The following is an 18,145-nucleotide window of genomic DNA, read 5'->3' as shown; positions in this document are numbered from 1 at the left end:
GAAACACACAAATAAAGCAAGATCAACCCAGATAGCCTAGAATTTGCTTCCATGTTTTAGGCAAATGGTCTAAAACCAAAAGTTGCTGGATACCTTGGCTGAAAGCTTCCAAATAATTAACACCCACAAGCAAGTACACTTGCTGATAAATAGCAGGTTTTGGAATGCAATGCATATCCATCTACAAAACTTAAGTCTTTCAACAAATTAATTCCATACAACAACTTAGCTACAAGTCTCAGACTGGAAATGCCTCCCTCCCCCCTTCACTGAAATCATAGTCATAAATGCTCTAAAGGAGATTAGGGAGAGACGATTTTGCAAAGCACAAAGCATTGACCTAAATGTGATCCTGTTTAAGTAGGTGAAGGTTCTAAATTTGACTGAAAGGGCAATGTTCAGACCAGTGCTTTGTGTTTTTTTAAGATTTGCACAAGCTTTTAAAGCTGTGCGTTTCATTTAAAGGAGATTTTACAACCTCTAGAAATGTTTTCCACTCTTAGCCAATAGAAAAATGAAAGATTTTGTGCTTCACCTATTAGCTCTGAAACAGCAACAGTAGCACACAGGCCACTATCTCATTCTTAGCATTTTGTTAGCACTGCTCTAGCACACAGGAGGGATGACTACTTCATTAAACAACACATTCTGTACACTTTTACAATAGAAAGGAGACAGTAAAATATAGGCCAGCTGCATTTCCTATTTTCATCTGTGTAACACTGTTAAATCAATGGGATTTGCATAGATTAACTAAGGACAAAATTAGCCTATTTTATTAATGGCAAAACGACATTAAGATTATAACCCATCTCACATTCAACACTAATTACTTCCTAACTCGATGTATTGTATTAGAAGACTCTGCCTAACAGAGTCATGTCAGATGAAAATAAAATAGTTTTCTTTTTTTCCCCTCTTGCAGACATAATACATTTAAAAACTGAAGAATTAATAATTCATTTTCTTTAAAAGAGTGAAAAAGGAGGAAAGGCTGCCATGCTGCCCGGGTAGAAAAATGGGACAAGTGAGATCTCCCAGTTCACTGAGCCCCAACCTATGCCATTGTGGCTGACCAGGCCATAATTCCTACCACATGAAGCTCCATTATAAACCAGAGATGTTGTAGGAGTTTTTTTTTTTGCTACCTAACTGTTCCTAACTGCTCATGAGAGCACCTGTATTTTTAATGCTGTATAGAAACACTCAAATAAAATGCCACCGAGATTTTGAAAAGATATTTTAAAAAACCACACTGTGGTATTAGTTCTGCTAAACATTACACAAGCTTGAATTTTAGTTTTACATTAGGCTCTGTAATGCTGAATTTCCCAGAAGGATGCATCTCCAAATAATTAAAAAACTGTTTCGCTTTCTTCACGCTAATGCTCTGCAGCCCCCAACTCTGAGATACTTATGAAATAGCTGATCTGAGAGGAACTCGCACCTGGATTTGGTTTTAAAGGGACACAACAATAAAGTGAGCTGAAGGATGCCTTGACTGATACTGAGACATTGCCATTCACCACCACACTGGAAGGAGAGCTTTGGAATGGATTTCTCGAGGATGCCTACGTTTCCATTGGATGTCAGCAGAGCCCTGCCTGCTGGATGTTAAGACTGATGATGTTCATGGCATTTTTCCTCCAGAAGGCAGTTTGCTCCGGCCTCTTCATTTCAAGCAGCTTGTATCCATTGTTCCTTACAACCTTTATAAATGCTATACTGGTTTTACAGCCTCCATCCAAGGGACTGCACCTCAATGGTACCGTGCGCATGCACTACACTTTCAGTACGCTGAGACTGTTCAGAGTGAAATGCAGAAAATGCTAATGTATTACTAGACTCCTACAATATTTTTAAATAGCATCTCTGGTATATGAAACTATTTTACAAGCAAGTCAGTGTTCTGTGACACCAAAGATTTTTATTTTATCTTTTAAAGTTTAAATATCACAGAAAAGTGGGTGTTGATAGGATCTGCCAGCAGCACAAACAATATGTAGGAATTCAGACTAGAAGTGAAAAGATCTCTCCACAACAGTGAAATTGAGGCAAAACAACAGGAAAAAGACCATGATGTGCAACAGTCTAAAACTGTTCAACAAGCAAGAGGAACAAAGATTTCGGAGTGCATTTGGACATTCTCTTCTTTAGGTAGTGTGTCAAAATTGATGTTTCTTCCCTTTTCCCCAACAGACTGTGGGATTGGGCCCAAAGCCACACAGCCAAGCTGTGATCCTGGCAAAGCCCACAAGGTAAATAAGTTTGGGCACAAAGCACAACTGGATGGAAGGCACTGAGGGGTGAAAGGCTGGCAGTTGAGCAGGCAGTGCTTGAACAATGCTCCAGCACAATGCCAAGTGTACTCTGGAGGTAAGTGCCATATAGCCAGAAATGTATCCACCTCCAGCTGAGATCCCTGTGTGTTTAAAAGGTTACGCACTTCCTATTTCCCAAGCAATTCCCAATCCCACTAGATTTCCCTCAAGCTACTAAAAAAGTAAACCTTAACCTCAATTATTCAGTTAACATTTGGTGACTTCTGTTTTCATCCATGCAGCTAGTGTAGCATGAAGACATACAAGAGTGCTATCATACTCTTTCACAAGACAGAACACTTTTCATCACCAGCAAAGCACCTATATATGTGTGCTTTGTAAGACAAGTTGATTCTCAGAGCTAAAAAAAGAACACCAAGGAGATGCCAAGGCGTATCATTTGGGCATTTTCTTTTGTTTCAGCACTCAGTTGCAGAATCATCTGCCTCAGATACAATCAATAATCAAAATGATCCCTAGCCAGATGACAAATCTCTGTGCTTCTGTAGGTTTAAATGTCAAATTACCAGTGCCATTAGAATCCTGGTTTGCTTTTAACTTCAGATCAAAGCTAACAGAGCTGCTAAGACAATGCTTTCTTCCCTCCGCCTTCCCCCCTTCTCACTGCTCTGAAATCATCTGTCTTCAAGCCAGAAGTCTAAATGGAGTGTACAGTGAGTTCAAAACAGAGAAGGTTGATGGGAGTCTACTGCCAATTCCACTCTGCAGTCACAGCTTGCTCCCAGAGCTCCATTAGCTGCCTGCAATCAAGGGCGGCTGACTCAGTCCTGCTTGCTGTCCAGGTTTAATAGGTTCTGCTAGTTAATGAGCAATGGCTAGATTGCATTCCAAGACTTCACATCATTCACAAAGCAATTAAGTGTACACTTCTTGGTCTCCTCTCACAGCCTGAGAGGAGTGCCTCATTCTACTGAAAGGATAAACGCAATCCTCAATTTTCGAAACAGAATAGCACAACACAGTGGGAAACTGTCAGAATATTCACTTTCTTTAAGTATCAAGATGAATGCATCATTACTTTCGTAAGCCTCTGAAGGGCTCCTTTACCTGTACACTTCTGGATTACACATTGCTCTCACTGGATGAAACCAAGAGCTGTAAACCACTGGGAAGCATCTCAGTGAGTTGCTGACAAAGCAGGCTAGGGAGCCTTTGTATTGCCGAAACAAAAGGTATTTAACATGAAAGCCAATGCAAAGGCAGTGGTACTTTTTACAGGTATGCTTTTCACATGTTCCCAGTAGAAGTCTGCTGGGCACCTTGCAAAGGGTGAATCAATTAGCTATAAATTTGCAAAGCTTAGAAGCTAAGTGACTTGAGTATTCAGGAATCCCTCATAAAATCAGGACCATACTACTTGAGAATGAAGCCCAAGAACAGAGGTGGGAAAAAAGCAAGCGTTTTCTTTTTCACTGGCATGCATCCATTCAAACTGCCCATCACCTTCCTATACTCCTGCACTTCTTTGCTACTGTAAATCTACATACCATTACAACTACAATGTAACATTCAAAGGTTTGTGTCTTTTTTCAAGATCTCTCTTCCCAGGCAAAATTCCTATTGTTACAAGGTGGCAATTTTTTTCTGCCAGTACAAAAGACTCTGAGTTGATTTACAGTTGGATCAAAGCTGGGTTCCCTCCAGCTTCCCTCCAGGCTCTCCAAAGGACAACTGCTTACATGTGTGGGCTGCTTTTCCATGCCACGCAGGTCATGGAACCCAGGGGAGCAAGGAGTTCTGCTGGCGAGAATGTGCCTTTTCTCTCTGGGAAGGGACTGAAAAAATGTGCTGTTTCCACCTTACACTGATCCTAAGAACCAGCGAGTGGATGGCAGCCATGTCTGGAGAACAAGGAGAGATGTGCTGGTCATACCTTCTTCTCTCCTCACCCTGCGTATATCATTCACGTATGAGATTTACAAGAGCTTGGATTCGCTAAATAAAGAGAAACTATACCTAAACTATAAATTATACTATTACAGTATACATATCTAAACTAGGTCTAAGTGATTGATTAGTTTAAGAAAAAATAATCCTTGTTTGTCAAAGAAATTCACTGCTAAAAATGACTAACGCAATAGCATACACTGGTCTTTTTTCTTTAAGTGCAAAGCCTATGGAAAGGAAGCACAGCTGAAGGGTTATACTGTTTTTTTTTCTTCTATTATTCTCTATTTCCTTAGCACATGCCAGTCAAAACTATAAAGTACTTGTGGGAGAAATGCACAAGGCATAGTTTCACATTCCAGCAGATCTATTTTCATGTGCTACATAGAAGCCAAGCGACCACCCAGAAAAAGTAAGGCCGACACAACTTGGCCCACCAGTGTTGCAATTGCATGCTAGCAGCCTCTTCTCCACCAGTGCCTTGCCCTGTGTTTGCTACGAGACATAACCAAACCTCACAGCTGGCCCAGTCTGTGTCTCATCGCTTCCAAACCTGCCAGTGAGCTGCACAGGCTCAAACAATGCAGATGAGCAGCACTGAGCTTTCTTCACAAGAAATAATCCCAAGTTCAGCCAGAGTGCTAAAACAGGATGAACGGCCTCTTCACGAGAAAAAAAAGGCAAGAGGCGATCTTAATGCAGGAATATTCTGCAATATGAACAGCTCTTTAACTCTCAGACCCTTTCAGTCCCTGTCCCTTTGCCATCTGTGACAATACTTTCAACCCAGTCATTCTGAGGGTGGGTAATCCCTGGGCTTCGGAAAAGCTACGGTTTTCTTTTTCCTCTCCTTAGAGCCCATGACCATCTATATATTTTATTTTATTTTTTCATTTGTTGGTCACATAAAGATTTGGTAACTGCTTTGGAGTCAGGAAGATGAAATCAGTCCCCTGGAGGCCAAGCCAGTTGAGAAACATTGCTGGGGGGAGCAAAAGAAGTAGACAAGACTGTCCTTACCAAAGCAGAAAGCATTTCTTTTTATTTAACTGGGCACAGGGCAAGAAGTTTTGGCCAAGTATTTATTGATCAGACTGAAGTGCTTGTAGTGAGAGAGGAAGGTGAAATGTGTGCAAGGGTACAGTAATCCTTGCCTTGGAAGAGGAGTAGAATCATAGAATGGCTTGGGTTGGAAGGGACCTTTAAGATCATCTAGTTCCAACTTCTCTGCTATAGGCAGGGACACCTCCAGCTAGACCAGGCTGCTCACAATCCCATCCAGCCTGGTCTTCAACACCAGGTTGAAGTGAAGGGGCATCTACAACCTCACTGGGCAACCTGTTCCAGTGTCTCACCTCCCTCACAGTAAAGAATTTCTTCCTAATATCTTGTCTAAATCTATCCACTTCCAGTTTAAAGCCATTTCCCCTCATTCTGTTGCTACATGCCCTTACAAAAAGTCCTTCCCCAGCTTTCCTGTAGGCCCCGTTCAGCTACTGGAAGGCTGCTATAAGGTCCCTCTGGAGTGTTCTCTTCTCCAGGCTGAAGAGCTCCAACTCCCTCAGCCTGTCCCTATAGGAGAGGTGCTTGAGCCTTCTGATCATCTTTCTTGCCCTCCTTTGGACCTGTTCCAACAGCGTGATGTAAGGTAGGGGAACTTGCGCTTAGCTGTTGGAGTGAGATAGCACAGAAAGTCTGTGGTACATGGTGTAGGAACGTTGATTAATAAAAGGGATTTTCTGTGGGGTGTGAGGGGAGAAAAGAGAAGCAAGTTCTCACAACTTTCCCCAGACAATACCTTTTCTACATCTGTTGGTCATTGTTTTCCTCTAGTCCAAGACCACAAGGAAGTAACCAACTGCTAATCAGGATTTTACTTGGCAAAGACTTGTTGGTTGCTGCAGCAAGGAGCGCTAACTGCACAGGTTTGTTGCTGCAGCAGCCTCCAGCTCTCATCTCCAGCAGATGCTGCCATCTTCCAGCCCATGGTAGGGCAAAAATGTGGTCAAGCCTTCTGTCAGTGATGGAATTGCCTGAAGTGATGGCAGAGGCTTGCTGTGTGTGCGGCAGAGAGCAAGAAAGCGAAATAAAGAAAAACTAGACCATTTGCCAGAGCTGTCAAGCAACAGTTAATGGGGAGGAATCTACGATTCTGTTCATATTCTTTCACCGCAAGCAGGTGTGGGAAGCCCAGGCTGGGAGGGGCATGCAGATAAAAAAAGAAAGAGGAACCACATTTTCTTTTTTTTAACATGTGTGATGTATTCAGATGAATCTTTCTTACCAACAGCCCCTTTTCCTGGAATCAGCGCTAATGCCCAGGCGTTACCCTCGGGCTCTCCGATAAACAAGCAGTGCGCCTCAAACGTTTTGGTTATAATACACACTTCTGGTGAAAGATGACATGATTTTGATGGGAGTTTGAGGGGGAAATCGAGCCATTTGAAACAGAGGCATTATTAAAATCTCCATGCTTTTTTCAAATTCAGATTCATTCTGTGGTTGTTTCTTTTTTTGTTTGCTTTGTTTTAATTTTCATACTATAGCATCATATGCTGCTGTTTATCACCTATGAAGGGAAGAATAAAGGGAAGGTCTCTGTTGCAATCCCCCTCATTCTTCCCTTGGTCACCGTGCACACAATGGTGTGGATGATTTTCACACCTATGGATTTTGCATGGAAAAAGGTCCTGACCTCCCCAGTTCCCCTGATCCACTGCTCCTCCCTGACCAGCACAGCAGCCACCTCGTTTTGGCCATCCTCCCACAGCTCTTTGTTGCTGAATGCTGGGGTCAGTGGTGTCACCAGCTGACATGATTGGTACCGCTGACATGACACTGCTGCTCTAAAGGAAACAGGCGGAGGGTAGAGGATAGAAAACAACAACAGAACCTGTAGCCATTTTAGGCAGAAGGAATCAGGCTCAAAGAGACATGAGCAACCTCACGTTTTCCAATTAAAAGGAAGGTCCTTGCATCACAGCAGATGTATGCGGCATTTAAATGTGCTCCTATGCTCTTAAAATCAGGACATTTCTGCCTGCCCCAACATAGATCTTGGCAGTATGCTCCAGATCTCTCAGATCAAAGGCAAAGATTAGGGAGGGGGAATATCAAAATGGTTTAAAAGAAAAAAAAGTATCACAAGAGATAACGCCTGACCTGTGATTCAGCAGATTTGAATGCTTAGAAGTACAGCAATCTGTGCACTATTGAAAGACAGCAGCAGTCCATTACACGTATTGATTTGCAGCACTTTGTCAGCACTAATGATGTTACCTCATTAAAAGAGATAAATGCCCTACTGTTCTACCAAAAGCATCTGCTCCTTCCTCTTTCTCGACTGTTCTCCAGCAGGGCCCTCAGCAGCAGCATATTGAAATCAAATGCAAAATTGGCTTAGAACAGCTTGCTAGCATTGCTTTCTTTTGTTGTTGTTAGTTTTTTTTTTTTTCTTTATTGTTACTTAAAAAAAAGGGAGAGTTAGTCCACGTTTCTTAGCAGGTATTTCTTCGTATGACACAGAGCAGGTGCTTCAAAGGCAAACATAGCCTAGCATTGGCTCCAGAGTTAGGGAAGTGTGACTGAGCAACAGCTGTGCTCCATCTTAACAACACTCCTGTGGACAAAGAATTCTTCAAAAACAAACTAATATCTATGTCCACAAATCTGTTTATTACTGGGCAAAGCAATACAGGTTGCAAATTTGATCAACACAGGTGAAGCGACAGGCAAGGTGGTGATAATTGCTTCTGTTAACACTCAGCAACATGTTTCCACACACAGTGAGCTAGTTTTGTTTCAACAAATTCCTAGTTACATGAAAAGGTAGCAGTTTACCATAATGAATGTTTTATGCGTAATTCCTTTGTGTATAGAGTCTCCAAAGTACACATTATTGAAGTCTATTAAGCTCTCTATTTAGCAGAATTACCAACGTGCCTTTTGGGAAATTATTACAATGAAGCTGTACTGGTATTTAAATTTCAGTTGTTTAACAATATTTTCCCAATTACCAATCCAGGTGTCTACTTTAAAGTGCAGTCAGACTTCCTCCAGAGCAGCCTAAGCTCTCCTACAAGCTCCTTATGGAAATTCATTTTAAAATGACTGTTTTAATCTGTTTTTCATAACTAGCATCAGACAGCTACTGCTTTTACACAATAGGAACTCTTCCCGACCTTCTTCACCAAGTATAACACCCCACAATTAAACCTGGTTACAGAAACAACTAAATATTTGCAGCCACACATTTTTATTTTTTATGTACAACTATCTGAAAGATAACAGATTTTTTAAGGCAAATGGCTTTTATGTGAAAAAAAGACCTGTCCTTGGGTGGAACCATATTGCTTCACTGCCGTTCAAGCTCAGGATAGACCTAGATCCCTATTCCACTTCAGTTACTGAGCTCTGAATTGCATGTAAAGCAAAGACAGAACAGCTACTAACTTTTGTTTGTGTCCCTCAAATCATTTCCCCTTGAAATACCACAAACTACAGCTATTCTCTAAATGTGCTGTTTTGTGTGATAGAGAGTCTTAACCTTCATTCTAAAGTTTTCAATCTGCACCTACTTCTCCTGTGATAGGGACAGGTATTTTTCCAAAGGGAAGATTCTGAAGTTTCTCAAGGGAGAGGAAGCAAACTTAATGTGCTAAAAGTTATAGGATTGAGCTCCTACGGTGGGGTGGAGGAGACCTAGATCTCAGCCTTTCAGGTTTCTTTCATGACCTTCAATAAATCACTATGTTCTAGCCTCCATTTCTCATCAACAAGAAGGTGATATTTCATCCTCTTTTAGATGCCCAGAGGTGCTCAGGTTCTATCTATGGGGCAGTCAAGCTTTCCAGCAAAGACAACCAAGCAAGCTCCTAAACAGATGTCTTGTCCTTGCTACTACATCACATTGACAGTTTTATAGCTTCAACACCAGTTCAATTTTCAGAAAACTTCAACTGCAAAAACAACACTAATATATCCAAAGAATGCAAGCAAAAATTTTATTAAACAAATGGGCACAAACACAGAAAATAAGTAATGAAAAATTGTTGCTCAACAGTATTACCCATCAAAGGAATATGCAGAATTTAGGCCATCATATGACTAGCTGCTTTGCTTTGCAAGAATTCAGTTCATGGACAATTGAAAGCTAAAGTAATCCTTGGAAGCTGGTTCACATAGTACAAGATCCTCTGACAAGTATGAGTCAAATATGTTTTGACTCTTTTGGCTCTAAGGCAAATTCAATGCCCTCTGGCAGGTCTACACAATAAAGCTGTTTCCATCATGACCAGAAGTTCTCCACTCCAGAGAACAATTCTTGGAAAAAAACACAGCAAATGGCTAGACTGATTTTAGCCATACACTAATTCCCTATAAATCAATAAACAAAACTGTTTCATTTCTCCAGTTACAAATCCTGAGCCAAACCTTCTTTTCTCTTTTACAAAATGACTTTGTCTGCAATGAGAGGCTAAATCTCTCATAAATAAGAAAGGAAACAATCCGTTCACCTTAATTGAAGTAAGATGAGGAGCATCTCTTTCACCTTTAAAAAAGAGAGATGGGAGAACAGTATTAATCTCACTTCTTTAGTTTGCCTCTTCATTAGGAAAGACTCATGTATTCTTAGAAAACAGATGTTCTTCAGTCTTTGGTAGTTACTTTACCCCACTACAGATCTCAAGCCCAAGACTGTCAAATGCTGAAATATTAAATATCAAGCACCTATTTTACTATCCAATAAAGAAGTACCTCTTCCATCCTGTTTGATGGGTTTGTAGGTCAAAGGGGTAGCTCTACTACAGCCCAAAGCAATCAGCCCCTTGCTCCCTTGCCTAACTCTACTTTCATGAGCATGAAGTACTGCTGAGCTGCAGAAACACCATCCATGTTTTCAGTTAGGTGTTGGCTGGATTCACCCCATCAGGAAGTTCATGGTATGCCCTTGTAGGCACCAACACTTCTGCAAGACAGAAGGAAGGAAGTCTGAGCAAAGGACACAGTGGGAGGACAAAGAGGATAAATGGCCACAGCCTTGGGGCTGGGGCTGCCCTTTGGTCCCTGCTGCCTACCAGAAGACAATGTAGAAATATAAGACGCTGTGTGCGGTGCTTCATATAACATGGGTATCACAGTAAGTGTCTAACATTCCACCTTTTTATGTCATCATGTCTATCACATCAGATGACAGACATCACCAGACAATACAATCTTGCTCAGATATTGGGTGCAGATGTGGTGAGGCCTTCTTTCATTATTGTGGCATGCAGACAAGCAACTACCTCAGTCAAGCTGTCGTTTTGTCTCTCCTGCCACCTACTGTACTGAAAATCAAAATATGTGTCACCAGCTTGCATGCATCTCCTTTTCTGTTTGGAAACTGCAACATTACTCCATAAAATCATAGACTCATTTGAATTGGAAGGGACCACTAAAGGTTATCCAGATGAACTCAGCTGCAGTGAAAAGGGACACGCACAGCTAGATCAGGTCACTCATAGTCTGGTCCAGCCTGACCTTGGATGTCTCCAGGAATCATCCACCACCTCTCTAGGCAAGTTGTTCCAGCACTTCACTATCCTTATCATAAAAAACTTTTTTCTTCTATCCAATCTAAATCTCCTCTCTTTACATTTGAAACCATTTCCCTTTGTCCTATCACAACAGACTTTGTTAAAGAGTCCCCTACTTTCTTATGCCCTTTTCCCCCCGCCTCTATCCACCCTTTTAGATAGTGAAAGGCTGCTATCAGGTCTCTCTATAGCCTTCACAATAAACAGCCCCAGCTCTCTTAGCCTGTTCTCGTTGGGCAGGTGTTCCAACCCTTGGGTCATTTTTGTGTGCAGCATTTTAAATGGTACCTAAGTCACTGATGCTTCATAGTTAAAATCAGCATTAAATACAAAAACTCTTCCACAGTTTAGGGTATGAATTATTCTCCACCTTGCCCCACAAAGAATTAATCACATATTTATCTTAATAAGTGAACAGTCCAGATTACCTTCATAAACCTCTGGCCCTTTATTTGCAGTTATTTCCAATTACAACACTCAAAAGGGGCAAAACGCAGCAGAAAAAATAACTTCCTTTTGGGTGTGAAGCTGTCAGCCTGTGGGCAGAGTCAAAACTGTTGGCCATACACTTGAACCATGTTACCAAACTAGCATCACCTAAGAACAGACCAAAGATGACAAAGCCTCCTTTAGACTGTGATTGATGCTGGCCTTTTAACCTCTTGCTCTGTAAATTGCATCTGAGCAAGCGTGGCTGTGCCATGAATACCTGCTGCAGCTCTGTGTGACCTGTGTGAGATGTGGCCCTTCTGGCTCTACAATCATGACCTACAAAGGGACTCTAAAGTCCCACTGATACTTGTACCCAAGTGATGCATCCAAGGGAAAAAAAAAAACATCTGGATTCTGACACCAATCCCTGTTTTGAAGCCAGATATCAATGTGGACAACGCAGAGAAAGGCTACAACAAGGCTGAGCGGGTCCAGCACAATTTAAGCATTCTGCAGGAGCTTCAAAGCCATTCATGGCAGGATGTCGAAACAATAAGCAATCAACCCAAAACCAAGCAGAGAGATAGCCCTTGTTAATTATTTATGTCATCCTCTCAGAAGGCGATGGCCTGACAATTTCGCTTTTTAGCACATCATTATTAATTTTGAGAAAGTACTCAAAGAGAAAACAAGAAGCTGAAATTGATAAAATATTCTCACCATTTCTCAGTAATAAGCAGACGTACAAGCGCTGGTTTATTTTCCCAAATATGATGCTCCCTTTTACTAAATCAACAGGCAACAGCTTGGAGCTATGTGACAGCAGATATCTTTGATAAATGGAGTATTTTGATGAAGTAGAAAGACATTCGACATTTGCACGATCAAGTAAGCTATCAAATTCATTCACTTATGCTGTGACCACGGTAATTAAGAGGTAGTAAATGTGGAACTGAGCACCAGTTAAAATGCATTTTAAACCTGTTTTTTACACTGGTTGCAAAAAGGAGATCTTCTACTAGCAGGATTCTTTAGGGTCTTTTCATGCTGTAATTAGAGAAGCGGATACAGAAGATAAATCGCCTTGCTCAGGCAAACAGCCCTGCTTTTGCAAGAGGAGTACCAACATAATAGAGGGTCTTTCATCTTAGAATTTGATCAACTGAGAAAAAACATTAATATAATTCCACTCACTTACAGATAAACATCTCTGAAAAATGAGGACATTTCTATTTCTTAAACCAATCTGACAAGGCTGTGACTAAAAATACTCGTGTAACACACACACTTCAGTATGGACACAGGAAAAACATCAAAATGAATAACCAAAGGATGTAACACCAGCTATTTAGCCACCAAAACGCCTCAAGAGCAGTGATGCATGCATTTAAAGCCAAATATGGCCCACAAATATCTATCATACATGAATAAATGTATTAAAGAATAATAGCATGTTCCCATTAATTACACAAAGGCTGTGAACAAGCAAGGGGTCCGTGACTGAGGTAAAAAGGGACCTTTTTACAGTATATGGTCAGGAACAGCATTTGCTGACGTCAATTTAATTTATAATAGGATTAAAGTAAAAAAAAAAAAAACCAACAAAAGATCGTGCTAGAAGTTAGGAACTGTACATTAAAAGTAAAAACTAATGGGGTGAACAGAGTCCTAAAACAACTTAGTTCTTTTAACATTAACTTGAAAAAGCTGCTACTACAGCAGCAATATCAGACGGTGCTGACACACCTTTGCCAGAAACCCCTAAGCAATTCTTAAGCATCTCTGAGGATGCTAGAAGGGAATAAAGAAGTCAATTTTACACATCCTGTGCTGTCTGTTAGGAATGATGTATCATTAAACCATCAGGCAAAGTTTAATCTCTGAAAAGACTTTTACCTCTGCTGTATTCAACTGAATGGAAAGGAAAGAAATTTAAGCTTGGTTGGCCTATGCCCGACAGAGGCTTTGTAGCAGAAGCTTGTTGAAGATTGCTGATGAGTGGGTGATAAGCTGCTCCCCAAGTTTTGCTTGCTTTGAGAATAGTGAACAGGCTGGGAGATTTTCAGAGCAGATTCTCCAAGCAAGCTGTTCAGAGAAGCCACCATCCAGAAGGCTCAACAGGAGGAAAAAGAAACAGGGAAATCACAGCTAATGGGATTTGGCCACAACTAGAAAAAGCTAAGTTTCAGAATACATTATGAACAGTCTTGCACTTCTGCATTGCACCAGTTCACTGGTGGATGAGAAGAATCTATATACATTTAATGCCTTAAAAAGCTCAGTGTAAATTTAGATTAATAAATGTTTAGAACAAACCCTGCTTCATCTCTGGGCTGCCCTGTAGACACATGCATTAAGTAGAGGAAATTGCCACCACTACACCAAGGTTTCCATGACTTTCTGTAGGGAGAACATGTCAGTCTAGAGATTTATGTAAGATAAATGCATGCTTGTAAATGCCATAAACGAATACTTTGAGATATAAGGAGGTCACTGCCCTGCTCTTCTTAGAAATCAGTTCTCAGCCCACTGATCCCTCTGCAGAGGATTTAAAGTTTGCTCAAGTTTTCTACAGGAGGGAATTGCTATTTGATCCTTTCTTAGGGTATAATTGGAGCTCAAAGTACAGGGTTACCTTGCTTGCAAGACTCTCCTTGGCACAACTTCAGATTGGGGAAGGCTGTACAATTATGGCACAGAATAAGATCTTTGGAAGGAAATGAAGATCTTTCAAGCCTGAAGGAAAGAAAAACTGCCTTTCCTGTTGAAATAACAGCAAGTGCTTTGGTGTGCCTCAGTGGTGTGAATTCCAGGAACCAGCTATGAGTTGCATCTCTTTATTATGAGCAACTAGGTCAAACCTCAGAGCAGAACCCACAGTTCTGCTGCTTTGGGTTACGAGGCACCAAGGATCTCCTGCTCTGCTTCTGACCTGGATGGCCATGGTGACAACCACTGCTCATCGCAGTTAGAATCCAGTTCTGGAAATGGGGAATAAGTCTGTCTCTTAGAGAAAATTGAGCAGTTATAGCTCTCAGCTCTGGAGGCATTCTGTATTCAACTCTTCTCAGGAAATAATGTAGAATCCCAGTGTGGAAATAACATGAACTAAAGAAGAGACAATCTAATGCAAATGGTTCAGATGGGAGGCCAACAGTGCAGGTCTAAAACAGTATACAGAGATACCACCTTTAAGACTCAACACACATCTGCCAAGGAATTTCCCTTCTCAGATGCTAGCACTGTGAGCTCAGCACTGAGAAGAGAGCAGCTGGTTGCAATGAAAGAATCATTACTCAAGGAGATACCCTCTACCTGGTGTATACTGTGGAAACTGAAGCCAAGTGCAAGACATGACATAACACGTAAGCACTTCCTTGGATCCCAAAGGAGGCAGCGCCACGGTATGTGCAGCAAGGGAAGGTGCCAGCAACGAAGAAATTCCTAATCGTGAGATACAGGAAGAGGTAGTATGGCCAGAAGAATGGAAGTGATATGAGAAGTGAGATAAAAGAAGTATGAGGTTGATAGCATCTTACAGACAACACAATTTTTAGACGAAGGAGGGGAAGTTGAGCAGCTGTGAAAGAGAGAGAAGGAAGAGTAAGGCTGATTTTCCTGATAGTCAGGTCACAAACAGTTCCCAAAACCTGTCTAGTCTGGCTGGATGGCTGATATAAAGAAGCAGAAAACAATGAATGTGGCAACTTAAGAGGAGAGAATGTGGCAACTTAAGAGGAGAGAAAGGAGATATTAGGATGTAGGGTATTAAGTAAAATTACAAGTCTTCCAATTGCAATAAACAGCAATGAAGCTATGGACCTGAAAAGTTAATAAAGTAATTACACAGATGTTGTCCACTCAGACAAAATCCTAAAAAAAATAACTTTGGCTCCTCACAAACTTCTTTTCTGGCGGAAATCCCACAGTCACTGATGGGAGGTTAGCTTTATAAAGTGAGATTTTAACATAAATTGCAGCTCTGTGTAAACTATGAGAAATGCTGCTCACAGCAAGAGAAAATGCAGGATAATGAAGTATTTGGAGATGTGGGGGAAAAGAACATTACAGTAACTATGCAAAAAGAATAAATAGCAACACTGTCCTTCTCTGTAACTTCTTGGAGAATCTCAGTGCAACCTACAGTGATTTCTAGTTACGTGTCACCCTTTAACACACGGCCCTGGTCTCCAGTTTCGCCACATACATCTTCTTTACACTCTTATCCCTTGCTGCTTCTCACTTCAGACCTCAGCTGTGAGCTGACGGGCAAGGACCCTGCTGTGAGTTTGTGCAGCAGCCAATGTGGGACCCAGCCGGGACTCGGGGTGCTGCCAAGTGCTCCTTCTCCACAATTAATGAGGGAGGCTGATAAAGAGATGGGGGACAAAGGCTTTCCTCCAAGTGAGAAAACTCTCAAGCAGAAAGCTGGTCTAGCTGAGAAGTCTTTCTCCATGCCAAACATGCTCAATAGCAAAGCGCGGCGCAGTGAGCAAGCCGTGAAATCCAGTGGCCTCTCAGATGAAAGCATAAAAAAAAAAAGAAGCGGGAGAAGAAAAAAGGAAGACAAGGCCAAGCAGAGTGAGGCAGGCTGCAAGCATATACTCCCCTCCCAAAACGATAGAACTTTGACTGGACATTGCCCTATGGAGCCTGCAGAAGATGCTGTTTTCTGCGAGAGAGAGTCAAGTTAAAATACAAACCTGCATTTGCAGATACATGAGTTCCTTAAGTGCAGCAAAGAATTAAAGAAAATACTTTGTATTGAACTTGCTTTATTGTGTATGCGCTCCACTAATTTCCAATTGTAGTTTCTGCTCCTGCTCTCAATCATCATCAGGATGACACACTGACATTCAATATTGCCATGTTAAAAAATCTAGAGTAACTGGAAATCATATTAAGAATATTTACATACAGTCCATGTCTATTTAAGGTTTGAATACATATCATTACAAAATGGCAAAATTAACCCAACCTAATTCTCTCGGGGATGCACAAAGATCTAAACAACCCCAAGCTGGATGTTCTCTCTTACCACCCACTCAAATAAACAAAACAATCCGAAACACGCCAGGGTTAGTTTAGGTTGCAAATGGTAACACAATCAGCCTTCAATCCTCATGCCCGAATGCAGTTCACTCCCCACTGTGGCACAGATTGTGCCACAAGGAAAGCATGGTCCCACTGTGGCCCCGCTGTGGCCAGCAGCCTGCTCATCATGGGCACGACATTGTTCCTTCCCAGCACCCCAAACCATCCCCAGTGGGCACACAACAGCGCTATTACGGGACTTGCTGGCCCTGGCAAAGCCATTCCTGCAGTATTGGGGTGAGCTGCTTTCCAGCAGCCCCGGCTAGGAGCTCCTCGCTCCTGGAAACCAGCGCTGTCAACAGCATGCCCTTTGTTGTGTGCGTGCACAGCTTGCTGGTTGTTTTGGGTCTCGGTTGTTCTATTTCGAGGAGAAATTTTAGTTTTAAATGAGTAATCTGTTTTCGAGTGATTTCTCCACGCTGGCTCCACCCTGCACTGTAAACTAGACATTACCTTATACAAGAATGAATCCGCTGCATTCCTCCGTCTCGCTGCCGCGCAGCACATTTCCTACCCTTGCAGCCCAACCAACAGCAGCACACACTCCCCCACCCCTTCCCCCTCCGTTTTCTTTTTCTTTCCTTTTTTTTTTTTTTTTTTCTTCACCGCCTCACTGTGTTTTTGTGTAAATGATCTCACATGACTCAACAAATCCATCTGCCTGGAGCAGGCCGAGTTTGGAGCCTTCCCAGGAGGGAGGAGAAGAATTGCTTTGTGGAAAGGACCTGGAGCTTTGCCCTTTCTCTGGCTCAAATTACCCGCCTGTCAGGCCTGACGGATTTGGCTAAAAATAAAAGGAAGCGGGCCGTGAAAAGGAGATGAATGAGCTCAGCAGTTCCTTAGATAACATGGGCCTGGTGTTGCCCAAAGCTCCCGGCGCAGGAACTTCAAATGCCGGGCATGTAAGCGCAGGGCCACAGACGAGGTGAACTTGGACGCTGTGGGGAGAAAAGCAAAACCCAACCATTCGCCGCTGGAAATAACTGGATTAAAGGCACGCACGCAGAACAGGAAAGCTGCCTGCTGTAGGTTTGGGGCTTGTAAAACCCCAGATTTATGGCACTTCCACGGTGAGTGGGGTCTAGAGGATGTGGTGGGGGACGCGTGGAGTTGCGCGTGATGTCAGCCTCCCGGCTGCGCCAGCTCTGCTTGGAAAGTCATCTGTACCCATGTGTGCCCAGTGCCGCACTGAGTATTAAGCACTTAGTTTGGCAATGTAATGACACACTGTAGCAATCTGTAATGCGAGGCAGTCAGCAAAGCCCTGGCTCTGCGAGCTATTCCTCCTAACCATTAACCATATGTTTGGCTCCACCGTCACCCGAGTGAGCGGGTGTTCCAGCACACCATCTGGTTTCTATCCACACAGGCAACTGCAAAGCACATAGCATTTCCCCCCAGAGCTGCATGTTCCTCTCGGCACCCCCTCTCCTGCTGCCCTCCCTGCCCAGCCCCCTTGCTCCCCATCCTCCTCCTTCACCCCTCACAGCATTGGCCTCTCTTCCCAACACATCACCCTGCTACTGGCACTTGAAATGTCACCCTCAAAGCATGTCCAAACACTGGGGATGCCACAGCATGCAGCCCCCTGTGCACTTAGAGCACGTGCTGGGATCGCATTGCCCAGCGTCGAGTCTTGATGTGTTGTGCTACAAAATGGACATTGCCCTGACAGACCCCGGGGCTGTTGCAGCACCCATTTGTCTGCTGGCACCAACTCTGTCCTGACACTGCACAAACACCATGAGACTCCACCAAGAGAAGGATGATTAGCAAAACTACCCCAAGTGGAGCTTTCTGAGCATGCCTGGT

General features: G+C 42.5%; 1 protein-coding gene across 7 annotated transcripts in view; it reads right to left on the bottom strand.

The window, feature by feature from the left end:
• Nucleotides 1-18,145, bottom strand: part of BACH2 (BACH transcriptional regulator 2) — a 183,095-nt gene that overhangs the window by 124,389 nt on the left and 40,561 nt on the right. Inside the window, exon 1 of one of the 7 annotated variants that reach the window (XM_085217630.1) lies at nucleotides 16,787-17,680. The exons of the other annotated variants lie outside the window; for them this stretch is intronic. The gene's annotated coding sequence lies outside the window, so the exon portion shown is untranslated. Of the gene's footprint in view, nucleotides 1-16,786; nucleotides 17,681-18,145 lie in introns of those variants that run through there. 7 annotated transcript variants of the gene reach the window in all.

This window comes from Meleagris gallopavo, chromosome 2 (genome assembly GCF_905368555.1).
Source record: "Meleagris gallopavo chromosome 2, MGAL_WU_HG_1.1, whole genome shotgun sequence".
NCBI lineage: Eukaryota > Metazoa > Chordata > Aves > Galliformes > Phasianidae > Meleagris > Meleagris gallopavo.
The sequence above is the reverse complement of the archived record's forward strand: the minus strand, read 5'-3'. Positions and strand labels throughout refer to the sequence as shown.